Source organism: Melitaea cinxia, chromosome 23, assembly GCF_905220565.1.
Source record: "Melitaea cinxia chromosome 23, ilMelCinx1.1, whole genome shotgun sequence".
In the NCBI taxonomy this organism is placed as follows: Eukaryota; Metazoa; Arthropoda; class Insecta; order Lepidoptera; family Nymphalidae; genus Melitaea; species Melitaea cinxia.
Genome location: NC_059416.1, coordinates 138,946 through 155,054, shown reverse-complemented (window position 1 = coordinate 155,054; position 16,109 = coordinate 138,946). Strand labels below are relative to the sequence as shown.

The following is a 16,109-nucleotide window of genomic DNA, read 5'->3' as shown; positions in this document are numbered from 1 at the left end:
TGACGACCGATTTTTATTTAATTTATAGCTCTGCGAACTGAAAAATAACTATTTTGTAAAATGATAACTTTTCTTCCTTTGGCGAATTATTTGTATCTTTTTTTATACAACTAGGTCAGCAAACAAGCGTTCAAAGCACCTGACGGTAAGCGATTACCGTTGCCTATAGCCTACAACAAAGATACGCCTGCAAAAAGCATCGCAAGCGTGTTGACTTCACCCCAACTCTACCCAAGAGCTCTGGCAATCTTACTCACCACAGGAACACAATACTACTTAGGTATAGGCAGTAATCTCTTAGTCGTGCTGAGTCCACTTACCAAAGTAAATAATATCTCAAAAGCGCATCGAATCAATACCGCTAGTGTTACGCGACGCTGTTTCCTAATACTTTAAGCTTCGACACGACTCCAACTTCGAGCGCAGCCTCCCAACCGCAGACTACAACTGCCATTTGATCTTAAACTTTTTACTTGTTTTTTTTGTTTTGTTTCGACTTCTACAAAATATTTCTTAGAATTCTTCTTTGTATTATTCGATTTTAGATAAGTTTGTAACTTTTCTGTATTTTTAAAATTTAAAAAGTTCCTACATTAATATTCAAACACGTATTTAATAAAGATATTTAATTTAAAGATATACATTTATTTATTTAAATATATATTTGTAACATAATATTAATATTTTATAGAAAATTATTTTTAATAAATAATTTCTATTTCTTGTCAAAAATGATATTTTAAGCTTGAGTAAACTCGTACATACATTCGGAACGTAGATCATACAGAGAAAATGCGGCGAGAAACTGCATATTTCCTGTTTTAAAAAGCCTAATTAAGGTTTTAATCAGTACTCTAATTACAAACACTCGATTAACTTATCCAAGTATAAATAGTTTATTCTGAAATCTGGTTCAGCCGCTAACACACGAGTATGTATGAATAAGGCATTGTGTTCAACAAATAACCCGCTGACCGCAGCGTACGCAAATTATTTACTAATTAAGCTGAACATACGGATATAATTTAATTAAAATTCTATCTAAATGTACATACAATCTATATTTTAATAAAATTTAATCACCAATATATATATATATATGCGAATATCTTACAAACGACTACTAAATTGTATTATTTATTGTGTAATGTAAGGATAAGTCCGAAGTGGAGCAGCTTGTTGCAGTTGCCTACACGGAGAAAGAGGCCTATGCCCAGCAGTGGGGTTTTATCTAAAGGCTGAATCGATCAATGACAGGACAAGAATTGTAGCAAAGAAAAAAAATCGATAAATTCACGAAATGACATGGCGGAATAAAATTCACCGGGTAATTTAGCAGTTTAATAATAGATCAAATAAAAAACTAGGGTACTATAGACCACACGACTGAAGTATAACTTCTTTAGCAATAGGCCTGCGCTGTGTCTTGGATGTAACGTAAGTGGCTATGAGAGAAAAAGAGAAAAAAAGTGTGTGCTCGCACCTCCCTCTCTTATAAATAAATATATATTACAACCATACTCTAAGCGGAAATCGAAACCACTTAATAAAAACGGAAAGCCAGCTCATTACAAACGGCGCCATTGGGCTAGTCAAACAATCTATAAAAATATGGTAGGTAACAAATTAGGTAATGTTCCGCTGGTCGAAGGACTTTCGAGCAAGGGATAAGGATACGTTTATACCACACGCTGCTTCACTAAGGATTATGGGATTTACGTGTGGAAATCCTCTGGAACCCTTGTGACTCAATTAAAATATGAGTAGTATAACACACACTTTGGATAAATATTCTTTATACCTATTTTTATCCGACGTCAAAAAAGGGGGACTGTATTTTTTATTATAATAATAATTTTACGGGTTAACGCACATTGAGCAATATGACTGTCTTGCAAATTCATAATCTACTTACGCTTCAGCCTGTAATATCCCACTACTGGGCATAGGCCTCTTTCCCCATGAAGGAGAAGGATAAGAGCTTAATCCACCAGGCTGCTCCAATACGGGTTGGCGGATATATTCCCTACTATGAGTAACGATCGCTATCAGGTGTACATGATAACAACCGGGACCGACGGCTTAACGTGCTCTGGCTCACAAGGACTGCACAAACAACCACGACAAACACCTGTATGGCCAATACAAATGTTTGTCATGTGCGGGGATCGAACCCGCATCCGCCAACGCAACAGGTATAATCCATGGTTGTTGCGCCAACTCGGTGTCTCAGTGTCATAATCTCCTTAATTTAGCTAATTTATTACGAAATTGTTATTTGACTGATGCAGATTTCTAATGAAATTTGTTATTTGTTTGCTACGAGTGACGTCAAATGACATCTGTACTTCTGCCTATATATACTCAAAATAATCTTAATAAATTTAGTGTTTGATCGACTTTCATTCGGTTTGGTTTCCCTCATAACCTTCCCTCACATGTCGTCTCTCACTCAACGATAGACTGTACCATACAATAATAATAATAAATAATAATAAAAACCCTTTATTGTACACCAAGAGTGAGCAAAATTACAAATAATTGTGTTTGCTCGCAAACGAAAAAAAACCGACTTCAATTACATTGACGAGTAATACAACGTATATCGACGAAAAAATAGTCAAGTAACTACGCGTTATCAAAGATTACTCAAAAAGTAGTTATCAGATCTCAATAAAATTTATATGTGACCACATGACAAATATCAGCTTTCGATTAAATTAAAAATTATTAAAAGCGGTACACCCAGTAAAAAGTTATTGCGGATGTTCAAGAAGTTCCCTCGATTTCTCTAAGATTCCATCATCAGATCCTGGTTTCCTTATCATGGTACTAAACTTGGGATATCTCCTTTCCAACAAAAAAAGAAATATCAAAATCGGTACACCCAGTAAAAAGTTATTGCGCATTTTCAAGAGTTTCCCTCGATTTCTCTGGGATCCCATCATCAGATCCTGGTTTGCTTATCATGGTACTAAATTCGGGATATCTCCTTTCCAACAAAAAAAGAATTATGAAAATCGGTACATCCAGTAGAAAGTTATGCGGTATAATACAACGTAGGTCGACGAAAAAAGCGTGAAGTAAAAACGCATTATTAGATATAACTCGAAAAGTAGTTGTTAGATCTCAAATAAATTTAAATGGAACCAATTGGCAAACACCACCTTTCGATTAAAAAAAAATGTCGAAATCGGTCCACACGGTCAATAGTTCTGATGTAACATACATTAAAAAAAAAAACAGTCGAATTGAGAACCTCCTCCTTTTTTGGAAGTCGGTTAAAAATAAAAACAGGAGATAAGTACAAAAGATTTATTCCTTACTCTCTTTTTTCAAATCAAAAGGCGGTGCTCGCTATGTGGTCCCATTTAAATTTAATCGATATCTAACGAGTAACTTTATGAGTTATATCTAATAACGCGTATTTACTTGACTATTGTTTCGTCTACTTAGGTTGTATTACTTGTTAAAATAATCGAAGTAGGTCTTGTCTTCGTGTGTGAGCAACACAATTATAACATGTTACGATGAATGTACAATATGAAATATATCGCCTTGATTAACCTGTTGGCGCAGTCTGTAGTCGACCTGCTTTCCTCTTCTGCTCGTGATTCAGATTCTCACCGGAGCCTCGGTATTATATTTATATCTATTTGTGTATGTATACATATTTAACAAAAAAAAATTAGAGCTGTATCATTCGGCGGTTACCTATAACCAGCATTAAGTTGCTTACCGTACAGACGAGCGTGTGTGTATGTTATAAGATATTTAAAAAAAATAACTGTGTCAATTTGTATATATTTTTTTTTTGTTTAGGTTAGTTTTTGAATATAAAAATAAATATATGACTGTCTAAAGTTCACTCAAACCAAACTGTAATACTACAATAAACTAGATATTCTAAAGTTATAGCATGGAATCCTATTCTCTCAGTTGGGGTCTAGGGTCGGGTTAACTGTGGTCTGAATTCATAACATATTTAACTTTTACAACGTGACCCACCGAATGCTCTTGTTTTGCCTTTCTAGTTTTCAGTGGTATTGTTTAAATATCAAATTGTATAAAGACCACTCTACTCATAGCTTATATTAATTTTTTGAAATCATATCCAGCCTCAAAACATATATATAGCATTATAATTAATTTATTATACTATAAGACAATAAAACGTATAGATTTTTTGGGGGGAATAAGATGACTGTGATTGCTTACACACGAAAAAAACCGACTTCAATTACATCGAACAATACAACGTAATACAACGTAGGTATATAGTAAGAAGTTATGAGGTAACAAACATAAAAATTACAGCCGAATTGAGAACCTCCTCCTTTTTTGAAATCAGTTAAAAATGCCACCATACTACGTGGAGTTTGTCTAACTATGTATATATATTAAAAAAAGTAACAACCTTAACAATGTCTCATTTTAAATATGAATTTTTAGATCTCCTCTATACTTTGTCGTCTCGTAGGTCATATCGTCGACATATTTCATTACAAACCTTTGACAGTCCACTGCGTAACGCAAGCCTATTTTTAACGTGAGAAAAATCCATCATGGATACCTTCCAACGTGGAGGAGAGGTTGTGCCAGCCTCCTACTAGCTAAAATCCACAACGTATGAGCAGTCACGTCTAGGTGGGGCGAGATGTGGTCACGCTAACATTCACCACATCGCCCCGGCGGTAGGCACAAAGGTGGGGTGGCCTCGCTCACAACAATGCTGAACGTAAGCCTCCCCTAGAATGTGCCACAAAATCCGATCAGCCGCTTTAGCCATCCAGTCACAACCAGCTACCCTCACGTCGTCAGTCCATCTGGCTGCTGGGCGTACATACCCGCCATTCGATAACCTTCTCACTATGCCCTAGCTTCATTCTTCTGCATAGACTATTTAAAAAATTTAAACTAACAAGGGTACGGTCCGACTGATGGTAGCCGGACACCGTAGCGTATGGACGCCTGCAATAAGTCGTTATAACAGTTGCCCTGACGCTTCAGCCTGTAATATGCGGGCGGATATCATTAATTTACATACATTTAAGATATATTTACTGAACACCTAACACCTACAGTAATATTAGAGAAAGCTGATATTCTGGTACTTGCGTGATGTCTCGGCGATTATCTTCGTGGATGAGTTTATTAATAACCGCTGTTAGAACAAGTATTACAAGTTTAAGAACTCGCTTCGAGAGATTCGTACTTTCGATATTAAAATTCGTTAATTATTTTTTTAGTAATGCGGTCGATTATATAATAAATAGTTTTCCTGTGTCCAATAAAGTTGACAGCATGTACGATGTTTAACATACACATACGGTCTTCTAAGATGACAACCTAAACCCTGTGTTTAAGATAACAGCCGAATGAGTTATTATGTTTATAATGATTACTGTCAACTCTGGAGTGATTTTGAAATTAATATCAACCAAATTCACACAATCACTTACAAGCTTTTACTGGCGGCTACGCTCGTTATGATTTTTTTTACTAAAAAGTATCGTATATTACTTCTAATACCTCCAAGAATATGTGTACAAAGTTTCATGATGATCGATTAAGCAGCTTTCGCGTGTAAGCGTAACAAACAAACTTACATTCACATTTATAATATTAGTAGTGATGTAGAAGTTTGCAGGATCAGTATTTAACTATCTGGAAATCATACTGGCTCTTTCAGTTCTGTGCTAACAGTACTTAGTATTATGGAAAAAAGACAGTATTTTAACTTTACCAAACCTAATTCAAGACAGTGGATATACCTCAAGAGATAGTTAGCACTATCTAGTTAGCAGTACCGAATTCGAGCTTGTCAAAGTTTGTCTCAGATTGTAAGAAAACTGCGTAACTTACCTAAGATATCAATATCTATACAAATAAATAAAACTGAAGTATCTGTTTGTAATATTAAAATAACCGCTTTTTAATAAATGCATATGGATGTATACACGATACACATACCAAAATAACATACTTTACATTTTTGTCTGTCTGTCTGTCTCTATGTTCCGGCCAATCTCTGAAACGATCGATGGCCGATTTTCACAGGACTTTCACTGGCATATAGCTGATGTAATAAGGAGTAACTTAGCCTAATTTTATTTAAGAAATCAATCATTTTATAACTCTGCGAATTGAACAATAATTGTTTTTTAAATTCCACGCGGACGAAGTCGCGGGCACAGCTAGTATATCAATATGCAGTAAAATAACAAGCAATAATCTTCAACACTTGTTACTAATATATACAGGTACAAGAGACCTTTGACAAGCACATTCAGTCGGTAGTGTTTTTCATTCCAAAACGTTTCCAAACAGTTTCATAGTTTATTCACAGACGACGCACACATCTTCGGTATTAAATAATAAATGAAACTGAAAAATAAGCCGTGAACGTGACACTCGATATCGATTTTCAATTGCTCTGTCGCGGTAAACTTACCGAATTAGCTCCACAGACTCTTCGCCACATAAATATTTGATCCCGCCCCGATCCCCAACGTTTAACCCTACCTTAACACTTTAGTTACCAAAAATATTCACGCCAAATTATTCTTTATCCCTTAACTACGTCGTACTAAAATCGTCTCCAATTTAATTCACGTTGAAGGGGCTTTTGGTGTCACTGCTATTCAATCGTTTTCGAAATAGCACGAAATATATACATACAAATAAATAAAATTGGAATGTCTGTTTGTAAAATTAAAATAACCGGTTTTTACTAAATACAAACATTGTTTACCATTTTTGTCTGAATGTCTGTCTGTCTTTTTGTTTGTACCGGCTAATCCCTAGAACGGCTGGACCGATTTTTGTGGAATTTTACTGGCAGATAGCTGATGTAATAAGGAACAACTTGGACTACTTTTATTTCAGAAATTTATTTGTTTTGTAACTCTGCGAATTGAACAATATTTTTTTGCAAATTCCACGCGAACCAAGTCGCGGGCACAGCTCGTTTAAATATATATTTTCAGATCAAAGCTCAATTTATTCAAAAACTTCTAAATCTTTTCCTAATCTAATTATTTGTATTTTTTACTTGTCCTTTTTATCCTTATACGTGTTTTTTTTTTTGTGAAAATACTCTATGGATTAGATCTTTGACTCCACATTATTTAAACTAAAAAATATATCAAAATATGCCGGTGTAATTTATCATATTATTAACACTTAATGCAAACCCAATAAATTCTCAATTAGACTTCTAAGTTAATTCCTTTGTCTACTGATATATAATGAATATTAAGTACTCCATTTTCAAATTACATAATTATTTAGATTTAGGAATTTCTTCTTAGCTGTGAACCCTGGTATCAAAGTTACAAACATTTCAAAATCGCAGTCGAGCTTCAGCAGTCATTATATAGTTAACTTTTGCTCAAAATAACTTTTGACCATTTTAATTTACAGAGTTACATTTATTATTCTACCGCGCCGCTGCCATGAAGGGCGAGCGAATAAGTTACCTTTGGATGGAAATTACTTTCGAGCCAAAGTTCGTATTTCAATTTGAATGTCCTTTATTAAACCTCATCTTAGTAAGTCTATATCATCGTTCGCAAATCATTTTAGTTAATTACCTTTATCAAAGGAATAGAATGGCGCTCTGAGATTATAATTACTTCTGTAAAACGATTTTTTTTTCCATTTTATTATCGAAATACGCTTAGATCGAAATCCAAAAAAATGGTATAGTGTGTACAAAACCCTTTTAAAAATGACTTACTAGTTCCAAGGTCTCAATAGTTGGAACTCATTTCACAGATAAAGTAAATGCCTCGCACCAACCCCCTTCGTTTAATAAAACCAAACCCTTTATCGGAAGTTCGAGAATCAGAATCTGTATGATCAATACAAACGTTTGTCTTAAGCGGAGATCGAAAGATATAAAAAATAAATATTTTGAAACAGTGTAGCAATATAGATATAGATATGAGAATATTATTTTAAAAAAAGAATAACAACATTTGCATTTTTTATATTTATATGATATATTCAATAATTATGTTGAAATGTTGAATGTAATCGACGTAGACCCTTCAGTCCTATTTATCTTACTCAAACGTAACATCTCGTCCCTTATTTATTTAGACTCTGCTTAAATACACACTCATATATTCAAACATGTCTACGATGTCTGTCTCTAATTCATCACTCATGAATATTTGTTAAATTAGGAAGTTCTTTAAGTTTATTAACTCTATTTTCAGTATCCCAATCATTAAATTATAATTAAAAAAATTACATTATTTAATTTATTACATTTATTATTATTTACATTATTGGCATAGGCCTCTTTCCCCATGTAGGAGAAGGATCAGAGATTAATCCACCACGCTGCTCCAATGCGAGTTGGCGGATATATTCTCTACTATGAGTAACGATCGCTATCAAGTGTACATAATAACAACTGGGACGATGGCTTAACGTGCTCTCCGAGGCGCAGTGGGGAAACCCATAAGGACTGCACAAACACCCAGACCACGGCAAACATCTGTATGGCCAATACAAATGTTTTTCATGTGTGGGGATCGAGCCCGCAACCGCCAGCGCAACAGCCACAAACCAGTGCTGGGTATATGGTATGGCATGGTCATGCCTTATGGAAAAAAAATGTCATAAATCTCATAAAAACATGGACAAATGTAGATCAAATTTTCATACCAAGCTATGAGAGGCTATGAGATCTATGAGAATTTGGTAGGAAAGTCGGATCTTAACCCACCAAGTTCCCCTGCGAGTTTAATAACTAGGTAAACAAAATTCAAATAAAATCAAATTTAACATAACATTGAAATCGACGATTCAGTATCTTGTTAGGTTAGGTTATTAAGTTAAATTACAGGAAGTAGAAATAAATAATAAATATCATATAGCATACACACACGGTCGTCTGTTCCTATGGTAAGCAACTTAATGCTTGTGTTACAGGTAACAGCCGACTGTTATAACTATTTTTTTTTGATAAATATACATAGAAATAATACATATATAGATGTATAAATACACATATTACAACTAGACTCAGGCGGGAATCGAACCCGCAACCCGCGGCACAGAAAGCAGGGCCAATACAAACTGCGCCAACGGGCCAGTCAAAGTAGGTATACGGTTATATTTCAATTTGACAACAGTAGACTAATACGGTTATCTGTCTGTACGTAACAATAGAGACGTAATGAACCGTGTAACGTAACACGCTGGCGCTTGTTAGCTGAACTGATAAGCCGCGGTGATTACAGCTACCATCTTAATGCGTTCGATGGCGTTTGAGTGTGTCACGTTAATAAGCACTCGTTATTAGAAATAGCTCAAAAGATTTTCGTCAAATCTCGATCAAAATTAAATGGAATCTCATGTCAAATATTTTTAGAACATATAAATAATGTAATCTAAACTTAACGAAAAATATTATTATTGACTAGCCCGTTGGCGCAGTTTGTTGTGGCCCTGCTTTCTGCTCCGGGGGTTGTGGGTTCGATTTCCACTCCGAGTCTGGGTGTAATATAAATATTTATTTATATCTTTATATATGTATTATTTATAAGTATGTTTATCGAAAAAAATATGTAGCTAAATACCAGTCGGCTGTGACCTATAATACAAGCATCAAGTTGCTTACTTTAGGAACAGACGACCGTGTGTGTATTGTGTAGATATTAAAAAATATATTAATATTAATGTTAGCTTTCGATCAAAAATCACAAACATAAAAAAGTATAATCAAATTGAAAGTTTCCTCATTTTTTTTAAGTCAGTGAATAATTTTTTAATAAATTCCTTTCAAACAAATAGCATTTTTAATCTATACATGTAAAAACGTTCAGTTATAAGTCAAAACGATAAAAATTCTTTTAAGAAAGCTTATAAAAGTGTGTCCATTCTTCGAAGTAACACTCATGTGTACTCAAATAAAATATAACAATGTAAACAAAGGCGGGGAACTTATCCTGTTACTTGGCTTACCGCTATACACTTTTTTATGAGAAAATGCTAATGTCTATTTTATTTTTCGAGTCCATCAGCGAAGTTATATAAAAACAGAACATGCCCTCTCTAAAATATGCTAAACTTACTAAACTTAATTTTATACTTGTAGTTTGATAGTTTGGACGCGATGTAAAATCAAAATCAATATCCAAATAGTTAACAAATTAAAAATTTAATGAGGTATTGTTAAAATTAAAGTTACAACCAATTCGGAATATAGATTCTGCAGAGTAGAATAAGTACGAAATTCCGCTGCTACTCTTTAAAAACAATATTAAGAGCCAGCCAGTCTGCAAGTCATGTTTGATAATAAGAACTGTTATGAGACCTGTTCTTTTATATTATAAGCCTATAAGTTTTATTTTCATATTTAGATCCACAATTTTCTCACCAAAGGCAGTACTTTTTAAATGCACATCAATTTTAAAACATGAATTCACAGCGAACTCAAATGAAATTTATGTATTACTCGTTGAAAATCCATGTTAAGTGTGCCAATTTTACTCAGAATGTTGCTGATCTATAACTAATTTTAAACAGAGGAATTATTTGTATTTTTATATTTTCAATGTTCGTAATTGATAAACTAAAAAAGGTTGGACTAATTTTAAAAGTTCGTTCACAAGGAGAATATTACGCATGAGGACGAGGGATATGTTTAAATGGAAGATAATATCGTGCAATCAGCTCGGGCCATAACTAAACCGATATAAACACTTATATACATATTGCTTTTAACCTACACACCACATGAACCACATGAATGAACAAAGGTGCTCTGCAACCGTGTTTCTGATGTCAAAGAATATAAAATGTTTCACGGAACAAAAGCAAGCTTAATGAATATAATGCCTTCACATCGCTTACTTTTAGACTCCTTATTAAAATATATTACGTCAAGTAAATAAGACATAGGATTTGTAGCTCCGCAAATAACTCCTTATTCTATTAGTTAAGCGTGCTAAGTTCTAGTAAAAGTTTTAGTTCTATACAGAGAATATTCTAGTGGAAATAATACGTAAAGAAAAATAAACCGTGTGGTGTCATGGACACCAGATAGGAATGTAGTTTCTTATTATAAAATATTAATTTCAAGTTCTATGGAAATTTTATGCTCAAAATATGGAGCATCCCAACTGGGGTAGTACCTCGACCTTACAGAAGAGCCAAATAATACTGGTTCCAAGCGTGTTGTGTTGAGTAAGGTTACCACTGCTTTTGGGGGGAATTGAGGATAGGGGGATAACACGCTTGTGATGCTTCTGGTGTTGCAGACGTCTATAAGTCACGGTAATCTCTTACGATCAGGTGAACTGTACGCTTGTTTGCCGACCTAGTTATCAAAAAAAAAATGCTTGCTACAAAATTTATACTAACTAAATAGCACAAAAACGTATCTCGGAGAGCAATCTGAAGTCCGCGGCACCAGTAATGAGGATCATTGCGTCGCTCGTCTAACAACACTATTGCCTGCGTTACAGCGAACCAAGCGTTAGTCGCTCTTAAATCTTCATCCATAAAGGTTAATGTATCACGAGTACGAAGCCGATACTACCAATAAACGAAACCAAAACATTCAAAATTAAACCTTATTTTTTGTAATTATGAGTCATTTTTCAATTAATGGTCCCAAAATAATGGCTTCAATTCGAAATTAGCTACACAAGCTTCCCCGCACAGCTATTGGAGTGTAAATTAGTGCATGGTTCGGAGTTTCAGGTATTTCGTTGCTGAAATTTTAGTTTTAGGTTTATCGGGGTTGTTTTGGAAACAACAACAAACAACAGATCGGATTAGATAATTGATGTTGCGAGCTCGCGTCGAATGTTATTAAAATCCACATAAAGCAGCTACTGGTCGGGATAAACGCAATTTTGTTAATAACTTTTTGATAATTCTAAAATATGACTAGCCCGTTGGCGCAGTTTGACCCTGCTTACCCGAGTCTGGGTGTAATATATATATTTATTTATATATGTATTATTTATATGTGCTTATATAATAAAAAAATGTAGCTATACCAGTCGGCTGTGACCTATAACACAAGCATTAAGTTGCTTACTTTAGAAACAGACGACCGTGTGTGTGTGTATGTGTGTGTTGTAAATATTTATATTTATTTAAATACTATAAAAAATGTTGACATTCATTAAAACAAAAACAAAATTTAGTCGTAGAGTTACAAAATAAATAAATTTCTAAAATAATATTAGCCTAAGTTACTCCTTATTACATAACTTATCTACCAGTGAAGTTTCAGAGATTAGCCGGAACAAACAGGCAGACAGACCGAAGAAGGTATATTAATAGTTGTGCCCGCGACTTCGTCCACGTTAAAATTATTTAAAATGTTATTGTTTAGTTCGCAGAGTTATAAAATAAATAAATGTCTAAAATAAAACTAGCCTAAGTCACTCCTTATTACATAAGCTATCTGCCAGTAACAAACCCGTCAAAATCGGCCCAGACGTTTTAAAGATTGTGGCCGGAACAAACAGACAAACAGACAAAAATTTAAAAAAATGTCATTTTGGTATATGTACCGTGTATGCATTCATATGCATTTAGTAAAAAGCGGTGATTTTAATATTACAAGAAGACACTGCGATTTTATTTATTTGTAGATTTTGTTTTTGTTTAATTCGCTAGAGCACCGACACGGTCAGTTGGAGATGCAGATTTAATCCCCGTTGGAACGGTCGATTTTTGATAAGATATTAAAAATTATCGATAGTGTCCAATGCCCACCTCCCCATACTATATCACTTACTATTTACTATTCGTCTACATTTTTCCTCATTTCTAAGTCGATGGCGTAGATAAACCGCGAGCCCTTCCCATCACCCTATGAAAGACCCTGACCTTTCTTATGAACCCCATGGCTGGCGACATATTTCGGAATCACGTGTCATTTATCCATCAACCCGTCGGATTTGAAAAATTACCTTCGCTTGATGTGGACGAGGGTTATACGAAAATAGCAAGTCATGGAATTGAAGTGCAGCCAAAAATATCAATCAATATATATATATATAAAAACTCATAGGAATCACGATTCAGCCTATAACATCCCAGTACTGGACATAGACCTCTTCCTCCACGTAGGAGAAGGATTGGAGCTGGATAAACCACACTGCTCCACTGAGGGTTGGCGGATATATTCCCTACTACAAGTAATCATATCATCATCATCATTCCAGCCTATTGCAGTCCACTGCTGGACATAGGCCTCCACAAGTTCGCGCCAAAAATGCGCGAACTCATGTGTTTTGCCCATAGTCACCACGCTGGATAGGCGGGTTGGTGACCGCAGGGCTGGCTTTCTCGCACCGAAGATGCTGCTGCCCGTCTTCAGCCTGTGTGTTTGAAAGCCAGCAGTTGGATGGTTATCCCGCCATCGGTCGGCTTCTTAAGTTCCAAGATGGTAGTGGAACCTTGTTATCCCTTAGTCGCCTCTTACGACACCCACTGTAAGAGAGGGGGTGGCTATGTTCTTTGGTGCCGTAGCCACACACCACAAGTAATCATAGCTATCAGGTATTTATGATAACAACCGCGACCGACAGCTTCACATGCTCGAGGCACGGTGGGGAGACCCACAAGGTCAGACATCCAAACCGGAGAGAATATTTGTACAAAATATCCGTTTCAAGCGGGAATCGAACGCGTTAACTGTCGGTGTCTTAGACGCCTACTCGCACCACTACACCACAGCGGCTGTCATAGGAATAAAAATCCCAACACGGTTTACTTACATCAATGTATTTGCGAAACTTAAATGAAAATGTATATATGAACATTTTCAGTAAATTTGTAACACTACATTTGATTAGTTTTGTCTGCTCGATAGTAGTTTTGATTGTAATCGATTTGTTATCTAATTACCATCCCAATCACCAAATAATCACAATCGCTTCAGCCTGTAATATCGCACTGCTGGGCATAGCCCTCTTTCCCCGTGTAGGAGAAGGATCAGAGCTTAATCCACCACGCTGCTCCAATGCGGGTTGGCGGATATATTACCTACTATGAGTAACGATCGCTATCAGGTGTACATAATAACAACTGGAACGATGGCTTAACGTGCTCTCCGAGGCATGATGGGGAGCCCACAAAGACTGCACAAACACCCAGACCATGGCAAACACCTGTATGGCCAATACAAATGTGCAGGGATCGAACCCACAACCGCCAATATATACTGCTTTAATGTAAACCCGTAAAGTGATATTTTTATTTATCTGCCAACTAACAGTGGAGCAGCGTGGTGGATTAGGCTCCAATCCTTTTCCTACATGGAGAAAGAGGCCTATATAAATGTTCCACTCTGAATCAATCAATTGAGAGTGATATAATATAAATTTTAAGGACAATTGTAACCAGATTCAGTAGTTCCAGATACAACTCCTATATACAACTAATTCCTTTAAATCAGTCTAGCCTACTTCGACGTCTATGTTGACGTGAGGCTATGTAGGCCTTACGCCACTGAATGAAAACAATAAAAATGAGTTAAAACGTCGCTTTTATAACTTAAGAGCAATGCTATGGGCTTAGAACGCGTTGATTTGAAGATTAAACGAACTAAATTATTAAGTAAACTATGGCCTATGATAAATGGGCCATCAACACAAAAATAATGTTTCAATTCGAAATTCTTGAGCTTTATAATATTAAATATAAATGAATAAAATAAACATCACCTCCATTTACTGTCAGATAAAACGATAAATGTTTAATTTAATGGCACTCGACGAACGAAGCCGAAGTCGTAAAAACTCTTTAGAACTTTAATCAGCCGTCTTCGGTAGCACTTGGTGCGTCTCGGGTTATTAATAATGTAAACGAGATTGGGTGATTATACTTTAGTTACTGGATAATATTTTATATAATTCGATATCTGAAAATTGCGCTCAGTGGCGAAAGTACAATATTCCTGGATTCATATCCTGTTGGGAATCATTGAATATGCAGTGTGCCAACACGGGTTATTTTTTGCAAAAACAGCCTATGTATAGCCTTCTTAGGTAAGTGGGATCAAACCAGAACTTTTCAATTCCAATGACTAATGAACTAATAATTTTTATATATATATATATAGAAAAATGTATACCAAAAGATTTCATGTAAATCTGTTAAGTTCACACACATTCACAGCCTCTTGTCATCAGAACCTGCAGTTCACGGTTTCATATTAATCTAATTGACGTTTAATATAATCACGCAAACCAACTTGTATGAAGTATAATTTGTATTTGAGTTATTATTGTTGCAAAGAAACGTTAGAACTCGTATGCGCCTTTTGACAAATTAATATCACAAAACTTCCGAGAAACCTGTGTGAGATTTCTTCGCGGTAGATTCATGACGGGACTTGAAATAAATTACAACAAAAATTGAGCAAATCAAAAATTTTTTATGTCATTGTAAAGAGGTTTCTATGTATTCTGCGGATCCTTCTTGATTCGTGTCTTACATCTATTTCATAAAAAGAAGAAACTTGAAATTGTTTTTACTACGATTATTATATACTCTAAAACTAAGAAACCCAAAAAATAACTATTTGTTCATTTCAAGGTAACAATAAAGTAAAGCTGTGAAGTCCAATTAGTATATACGTTTACATTTTACGTCAATGGTACTGTTTGAGTACGCGCGCGCCTGATGATCGCGTGGGGCGCGCGACGCAAGGGGCGGGGAGTGCCGGCGACGATGCGAGCGCAGCGCCGACGAATTAAATTGTCATTCACGACGCCGAGCCGTCAACATTAATATTTTCTTTTTCCGCGACGCCAAGCGTCCATAGTTTTATATATTTTTATAATTTAAACTAAAATATACATCTAGAAAAAATACAGTCCACTTTTATTAACCAGCATCGGGTACCAGTTTTCCCTAACCATTACGGCACAGGGCACTGGCCCCAACATATGGTTCATCGAGCCGCATAAAACATCGAAACGGCTACGTCAAAGGTCGAGCGAAAGTCACCGCCTTGCATTGTTCCTGTTCAAGTTGTTTCGCCGGAGTGAACATTGCTGCACTCATAGCTGACATTCCCGGACAAGAAGCAATTCATTAGTCAGCAGGAATACATCAGGTCG

The 16,109-nt window shown here is 35.5% G+C and overlaps 1 protein-coding gene across 1 annotated transcript in view; it reads right to left on the bottom strand.

Moving 5' to 3' along the window:
* LOC123664906 (protein Skeletor, isoforms D/E-like) overlaps positions 1-16,109 on the bottom strand; it is a 120,374-nt gene that overhangs the window by 19,927 nt on the left and 84,338 nt on the right. The window lies entirely within an intron of this gene.